A 7,193-nucleotide genomic window follows, 5' to 3' on the forward strand; every position below is an offset into this window, starting at 1 on the left:
AGATCTTTAATTCATTTTGAGTTTATTTTTGTGTATGGTGTTAGAAAGTGTTCTAGTTTCATTCTTTTGCAAGTGGTTGACCAGTTTTCCCAGCACCACTTGTTAAAGAGATTGTCTTTAATCCATTGTATATTCTTGCCTCCTTTGTCAAAGATAAGGAAGACACACTAAGAATGTTTTACACAAAGTTTACATTGAATGGTTCTGAGTAAATTCACTTTTTCACTCAGCAACCATGCTCACAAGTATCCATCCCAATAGGTGGAAGCTTGGGGGTATTCCAAAACAGTGTTTGATCCAAAATCTAATCATATTTACTTCTGGAGAACATTATGTGAAAAACATTTTTAAAATTACATTTTGCAGACTATCTAGACAAAGAATGAGTCTCTTAGATGTAGTTTATATCACATTAGCAATGTAATGAGTAATGATAAACAAAGGATTGAGGGTTTTAAAACCCTACATTTCACAACAATAATTTTTTTTTTTAAATCTGAATTTATATTGATTCCAATAAGACAGAAAATAGGAGGAAGGGAAAGCTTTTTTGCAGTAGAATGCCAACTCACAAATCTAAACAGATTGACAGAAACGTTTAGCCATCATTGTCATAAATAATTCAGACAAATTTCATCATTGGCTGAATAGACAGTGAATGTTTGGGGGTTGGGGGAGACATGGCATTTTCATGGACTCAAACTATTTTCTCAGATTAATTCTTTAGGGAAGAATTATATTTTTAAGTAGAAAAATCTGGCAAACACCAGGCTAAGCAAGTAACCAAAATAAATATTACTAATAATGAACCTAATGACACCCTTAGTTTTTTTTCATGTTTCTTTAAAAATTTATTTAAGTATAGTTGACTTACAATGTGTTAACTTCTGCTGTACAGCAGTGATTCAGTTATAGAGATACATACATTCTATTTCATATAAATTAAATCAGGGTGACACTATCTAGCCTTGTCATACTCCTTTCCCAATTTTGACCCAGGCAGTTGTTCCATGTCCGGCTCTAACTGTTGCTTCTTGACCTGCATACAGGTTCCTCAGGGGACAGATAAGGTGGTCTGGGATTCCCATCTCTTTAAGTTTTCCAGTTTGTTGTGATCCACAGAAAGGCTTTCGCATAGTCAATGAAGCAGAAGTAGTTGTTTTCCTGAGCAGGGACCATAAGGCCCCCAAAGCCTGGAAATACACTTCCTGGTCCTTTACAGGAAAACTCCGCCCACCCTACTCCAGATCCCTGCTGTTCTAAGCCAGGCCTGTGGACCAGCATCCTTGGCCTGCCCCAGGAGGCTATTAGAACACGGAATCTTGTCTCTAACCCAGACCCACTGACTCAGAATCTCCAGATCCCAGGTTACTCCTGCTCCCAGTACAGTCAGAGAAGCGCTGGTTTAGAAGCCCTGCTCCATCATTCTGTGGTTGCACCCTCCCCAGGGGCAGGCAGAGAGGACCAGGGGGTGTGACCACCTGGAGCCCCGGCCCCTCCAGGCCGTGCTCTGAGCACCTGGACCCCAAAATCCCTGCTCCCAGAGCCAATGCCCGCCTCCCTCCTGGGGCCCATGTCCCAGCCCGACGGGAGGTCAAGATTCTGCTCTTTAAGTGGCGGAAGAGGGTGGTTTGAGCTTGGACTTAAAGGCTGGGGGTGCTCTTTCTGAGCAGCAGATTGCTCAGGGCACAAAGAAGGTCAGAGCCAGAGTTGGGAAGAGCAAGGGGAGGGCTTGGGGCTGGGGTGGCCCCTCCCTCTGCTATCCTGCCTTCTGGCTTGGAGCTCAGTGTCCAAAACCCCAGTCTGCCAGGTTTTAATAGTTATGAATGTGTAGTTGACTGACTGATTTATAACTTTTAAATGTTTAAACATATAGTTGGGCTTCATTTGTAGTCTTGACCTGGGGCCACGGATGTGAGTGATAGGTCTGTTAAATGCTTCTCAAACTGTGTTCAGAGGACCCCCTGCATCAAAACCCACTGGGTTGTTGGTTAAAAATTCAAATTCCCAGGCCCCACTATGTGACCTCCTGGATCAGATCTTTGGGAATGGAGCCCAGGAACCTGCATTCTGACTCCTCCTCTGGTGACTCTGATCCACAGCAGAGCTACAGGAGCACGTGTAATGAAGGTGGGGGGTGTGGAGGGGGGCTGCCACGAGTAGTGGGAAGTGTCAGGGAGAGAGAGGGAGGTCCCAGGTCAGAGGTAAGTGCTGACCATGAGCTCACTCCCTTCCTGTTTCTCTCCTGATTCTCCTCACAACCTGGCGTGACCCCACCCCCGGGAGCTGGCTGCAGGGAGAAGCTACCAGAACGGGATAAGGGTGTCCTCCTGCCGATTGTGGGGCTCTCGGGGGCTGCCCTGCAGAAGGAAGGACCCGAGTCAGGGGCAGTAGGAGCAAAGGGGCTGCGAGCGCCTTGAGGGACCTTACGGACCCACCCAGGGAGTCAGGCTGAAGCTGCTGAGCAGGTCTTTGGGCAGGGAGATCTGGTCCCGCGGGACACAGGTGGAGTGGGGACAGACTGTGTGGTCCCACCTGCTTGGGCTCACAGGCTGCATCTGTCAGTTAGGAGTCCTATGACATTGATCAAGGTCCTAAAGTGCTGTAAGATGGGGCTTCTAATACCCTCCGATCTTGTGTTAAAATTAAACATGATAGTCTTTTGTTCAGGCCTGTGACACTGGCAGAATGAGCAAGTGTTGTGGTCTTCATACTGCCAGGAATTTCTGTAGCTACCGACAAGCCCAGAAGCGGCATGGTAAGTAGTACAAGAAAGCCCATTTGGGCATAGCCCTGAAGGCCAACCCTTTTGGAGGCGCTTCTCATGCCAAGAGAATTGTGCTTGAAAAAGTAGGGGTTGAAGCCAAACAACCAAATTCTGCCATCAGGAAATGTGTCAGGGTTCAGCTCATCGAGAATGGCAAAAAATCACAGCCTTTGTACCCAGTGATGGTTGCTTGAATGCTATTGAGGAAAATGATGACATTCTGGTTGCTGGATTTGGTTGCAAAGGTCATGCCGTTGGTGACATTCTTGAAGTCTGCTTTAAGGTTGTCACATTAGCCAGTGTCTCTCTTTTGGCCTTATACAAAGGCGAGAAGGAAAGACTAATATCATAAATTTTGATGAAGAAAGCATGACAGTAATAAATTTTTATATACCAAAAAATAATTAAAGGTGATAGTTAAGTAAAAACACATCCTGGCACACAGAGAAGAATAAGGGGTGGCTGCTGTTTATTGTGGAGAAGTCAATGGCACCCCACTCCAGTACTCTTGCCTGGAAAATCCCATGAATGGAGGAGCCTAGTAGGCTGCAGTCCATGGGGTCGCTAAGAGTCAGATGTGACTGAGCAACTTCACTTTCACTTTTCACTTTCATGCATTGGAGAAGGAAATGGCAACCCACTCCAGTGTTCTTGCCTGGAGAATCCCAGGGACAGGGCAGCCTGGTGGGCTGCCATCTATGGGGTCACGCAGAGTCAGACACGACTGAAGCAACTTAGCAGCAGCAGCTGTTTATTGGGACTCTCATTACCTTACACCTCTGCACTTCTTGATGCTCCATATCATAGGCACTTGTTACTGGCTGTGCTTAGTCACGTCCGACTCTTTGCAACCCTATGACTGTAGCCTACCAGACTCCTCTTTTCATGGGATTCTCTAGGCAAGAATAATGGCGTGGTGGACACTTTTTTTTTTTAACAGTCTTTTGGACTCTGTGGGAGAGGGAGAGGGTGGGATGATTTGGGAAAATGGCATTGAAACATGTATAATATCATATATGAAATGAGTCACCAGTCCAGGTTCGATTCACGATACTGGATGCTTGGGGCTGGTGCACTGGGACGACCCAGAGGGATGGTATGGGGAGGGAGGTGGGAGGAGGGTTCAGGATGGGGAACACATGTATACCTGTGGCGGATTCATTTTGATATATGGCAAAACAAATACAATATTGTAAAGTTAAAAAATAAAATAAAATAAAATAAAAAAAGAATACTGGAGTGGGTTGCCATTTCCTCCTCCAGGGCTTCTTCCTAACCCAGACAAGGAACTTGCCTCTCCTGTGTCCCCTGCATTGGCAGGCAGATTCTTTACCACTGAGGCTGGGAAGCACCTGTCACTGCCTGATAAGATCAATTTCCTCAACACTCCAGGGGGCGCTTGTGGTAAGGAATCTGCCTGCAACTGTAGGAGACCCAAGAGATGCAGGTTTCATTCCTGGGTCAGGAAGATCCCCTGGAAGAGGAAATAGCAACCCACTCCAGTATTCCTGCCTGGAAAATCCCATCCTCTGTCCATGGGGTCCCAAAAAGTCGTCAAGATTGAACACACACACCCCTAAGACCCCAGGCACAGGAAGACTCTATTCACAGCCTGTTATAGACTCATGCTTGGCCAGTGGCCCGGAGCTCCTTGAGCTTCCATGTGCAGGAGAGACTCCTGAAGTTACTGCTGAGCTGCTCATCCTGTACAGTTCCCAGGATTTCCCTCCCAGCAAGCCACACCTTGGAACTCAGGCTCAGGTTTGTGATGAACTAAGGCTGTGGTGGTTTAGTCACTAAGTCATGTCCGACTCTTGTGAATCCATGGCCTGCTAGGCTCCTTTGTCCATATGGGATTCTTCAGGCAAGAATACTGGAATGGGTTGCCATTGCTTGCTCTAGGGGATTTTTCTGAACCAAGGATTGAACCTTGCACCTTCTGTATTGGCAAGGAGATTCTCTACCACCAGAGCCACCAGGGAAGCCCAACTAGGCTGGGCTGGTATGAACCTCCAAGGACAACTGTGTTATACTGAACATCACCACCAGGGGGCAGAAGAATCCATGTATCCAGGTGAGCAGCGTGGAAAGGCCATGGAATGAGGGGCCAGGAAGACCTCTCAGCGGGCAAGAGGTATCACAGGCCCCCACCTCACCAACCTCAACTACATCCTAGACACAGAAGTACACACTCCTGCTCCTACAGAATCACCTGATTTGTTTACTCTCTTCCTCGTCCAGATAGAATCCTTATAGCTTAAACATGGCAAAGGCTTGTGGTTTGTAAAATCACCAGGGGAGCTCTGTAAACCCCAGTGCTGAAGCCTCATCTCAGTTAAATCAGAATCTCGGGAGAAGGAAGGCAGAAGGCAACGCTTTTTAAAACCCCACAGATAATTCCACCCTGCAGTCAAGAGAAGACCTCTGTTAGAAGCAAAAGATCTCATTTCTTCCCAAATGGCAGCAGCTTTCATTGCTAGAAAACGTTTGTCTGTCACTCAGACTTGTCTGACTCTTTGGAACTCCATGGACTATCAGTTCAGTTCAGTTCAGTCGCTCAGTTGTGTCTGACTTTTTGCGACCCCATGAATTGCAGCACGCCAGCACGTCATCCACCAGAATTCCATGGAATTCTACAGGTAAGAATACTGAAGTGGGTTGCTTATTCCCTTCCCAAGGGGATCTTCCCAATCCAGGGATCAAACCCGGGTCTCCTCCATTGCAGGCCGATTCTTTACCATCCGAGTCACCAGGAAAACCAAAGATGGCTTGATTTCTTCCTACTTTGTTACTGACCCTCCCCAGTCAGACCCAAACGGGGGGGCTGGGCGTCCTTTAACCAGGTTTGTGTGTGTGCTTAGTCACTCAGTCATTTCTGACTCTTTGTGACCCCATGGACTGCACCCCTCCAGGCTCCTCTGTCAGTGGGATTTCCCAGGCAAGAATATTGGAGTGGGTTGCCATTTCAAGGGATCTTCCTGACCCAGGGATCAACGTGAGTCTCCTGCACTGGCAGGCAGGTTCTTTACTGCTGAGCCACCTGGGAAGCCCCTCTGCCAGGTGTGGCTTGTCCCAATAGAATGTGCTCTAGAGGACACACTCTCTCCTAAAAGCACTCCTGGGACTGCTGTGTGTGATTCCTGTCAGCTGGGGGATTGAGGGGTTCTCACAGGACAGTCTCAGCTGTGCTGCTCGTGGCTCCAGGTCATAATGCTGGGTCAGCATCTCTGCACATGGCCCCTTTGCCACCATCCTGAATCACAGAGCTGGGCTCAGTGTCTCTGCACTCGGCCCTGGGGCCGCCATCTTGAATCACAGTGCCGAGCACAGAGACACACGGCCCTCAGAGCTGAGGTGTCAGCGCAGCCTTTTCACACCAGGGAGTCTCGTCTGAAGGGCCAGGTGTGAGGCTTCTGCACGAGGTGCCCTGTGAGCAAGTGAAACAAGACTCAGCACAAAGGGAGAGAAAAAAGGTGACACTTTATTTCATTATCCAGATTCTACTTTTACTCCCAGGGAATTGATGGGCTTTGTCAGTGACTGTTCCATTACAGCCCAGCCTCCCTGAATACTAAAGGCCCCAGCTTACCTTTAATGTGTGTTGCCTTTGTTACCTGTGGAGATAATCTTGATGAAGAGAAAGAGACCAATTTCTCTCTATGCCTGAAGGTTCAATAGGAAACGTATTGATATAATCAGTTTTGTTTTCTTTAATGCATAAGGTAACTCCCTCTTGGCTGGGGCTTGATGTTGCGCCTGAAATAAGTGGGAGTCCCTGGTGCCCTTCATGTGAGGAAGACAACCTGGTATTGCCTAAATGGGAAAGGGGAAGACATAGACATCAGGGTACACATAGAACCCTGTGTAACCCCATATACAGATATGGACTTCAAGATGACAGGCTAAGATGGCCTTGTCACTATAGAAACAATGTGTCTATGCTGTTGAGACAGGAAGGAAGAGGGGCACATACATTGAGAAAAACAGGATCCCACAGAAACTGGCTTGAACCAGCTAATCAAGATGGTGTTGACCGTGGTCTGGTCTCTGATCCTGCATTATAACACTAAAAGTCACTTACCTCTCACCATGGCTGGTGCTGTGATAGCTCAAAGGCTGACCATAGAAGGCCAAAAAGTGATACTGAAGGGGTGGGTGGGTGTCTGGCTGCTCGCCGCTCAAAAGCCAGTAAACAGACCAGGTTGGTGGAAAAGAACTTTATTTTAGATGCCAGTATATATTAGTGGGGGGAGGGTGGGCACCAGTCCAAAGGCTGACTGTCCCCACTGTTAATAGTGGACAAGAGCTTTTATAGACAGGGAGAGGGCTATGAGTATAAAGAGCAGAGTCAGTGCTGACTGTCGTCTTGAAATTAGTCACTGGTGGTCTGACCAGCGTCACCTTGATTGTTTTAAGTACAGCTAAT

The 7,193-nt window shown here is 47.5% G+C and overlaps 1 pseudogene; it reads left to right on the forward strand.

Moving 5' to 3' along the window:
• Positions 1-2,511: 2,511 nt before the first annotated feature.
• On the forward strand, positions 2,512-3,119 carry LOC113902489 (annotated as a pseudogene).
• Positions 3,120-7,193: the final 4,074 nt, after the last annotated feature.

Source organism: Bos indicus x Bos taurus, chromosome 12, assembly GCF_003369695.1.
Source record: "Bos indicus x Bos taurus breed Angus x Brahman F1 hybrid chromosome 12, Bos_hybrid_MaternalHap_v2.0, whole genome shotgun sequence".
Classification (NCBI taxonomy): Eukaryota; Metazoa; Chordata; class Mammalia; order Artiodactyla; family Bovidae; genus Bos; species Bos indicus x Bos taurus.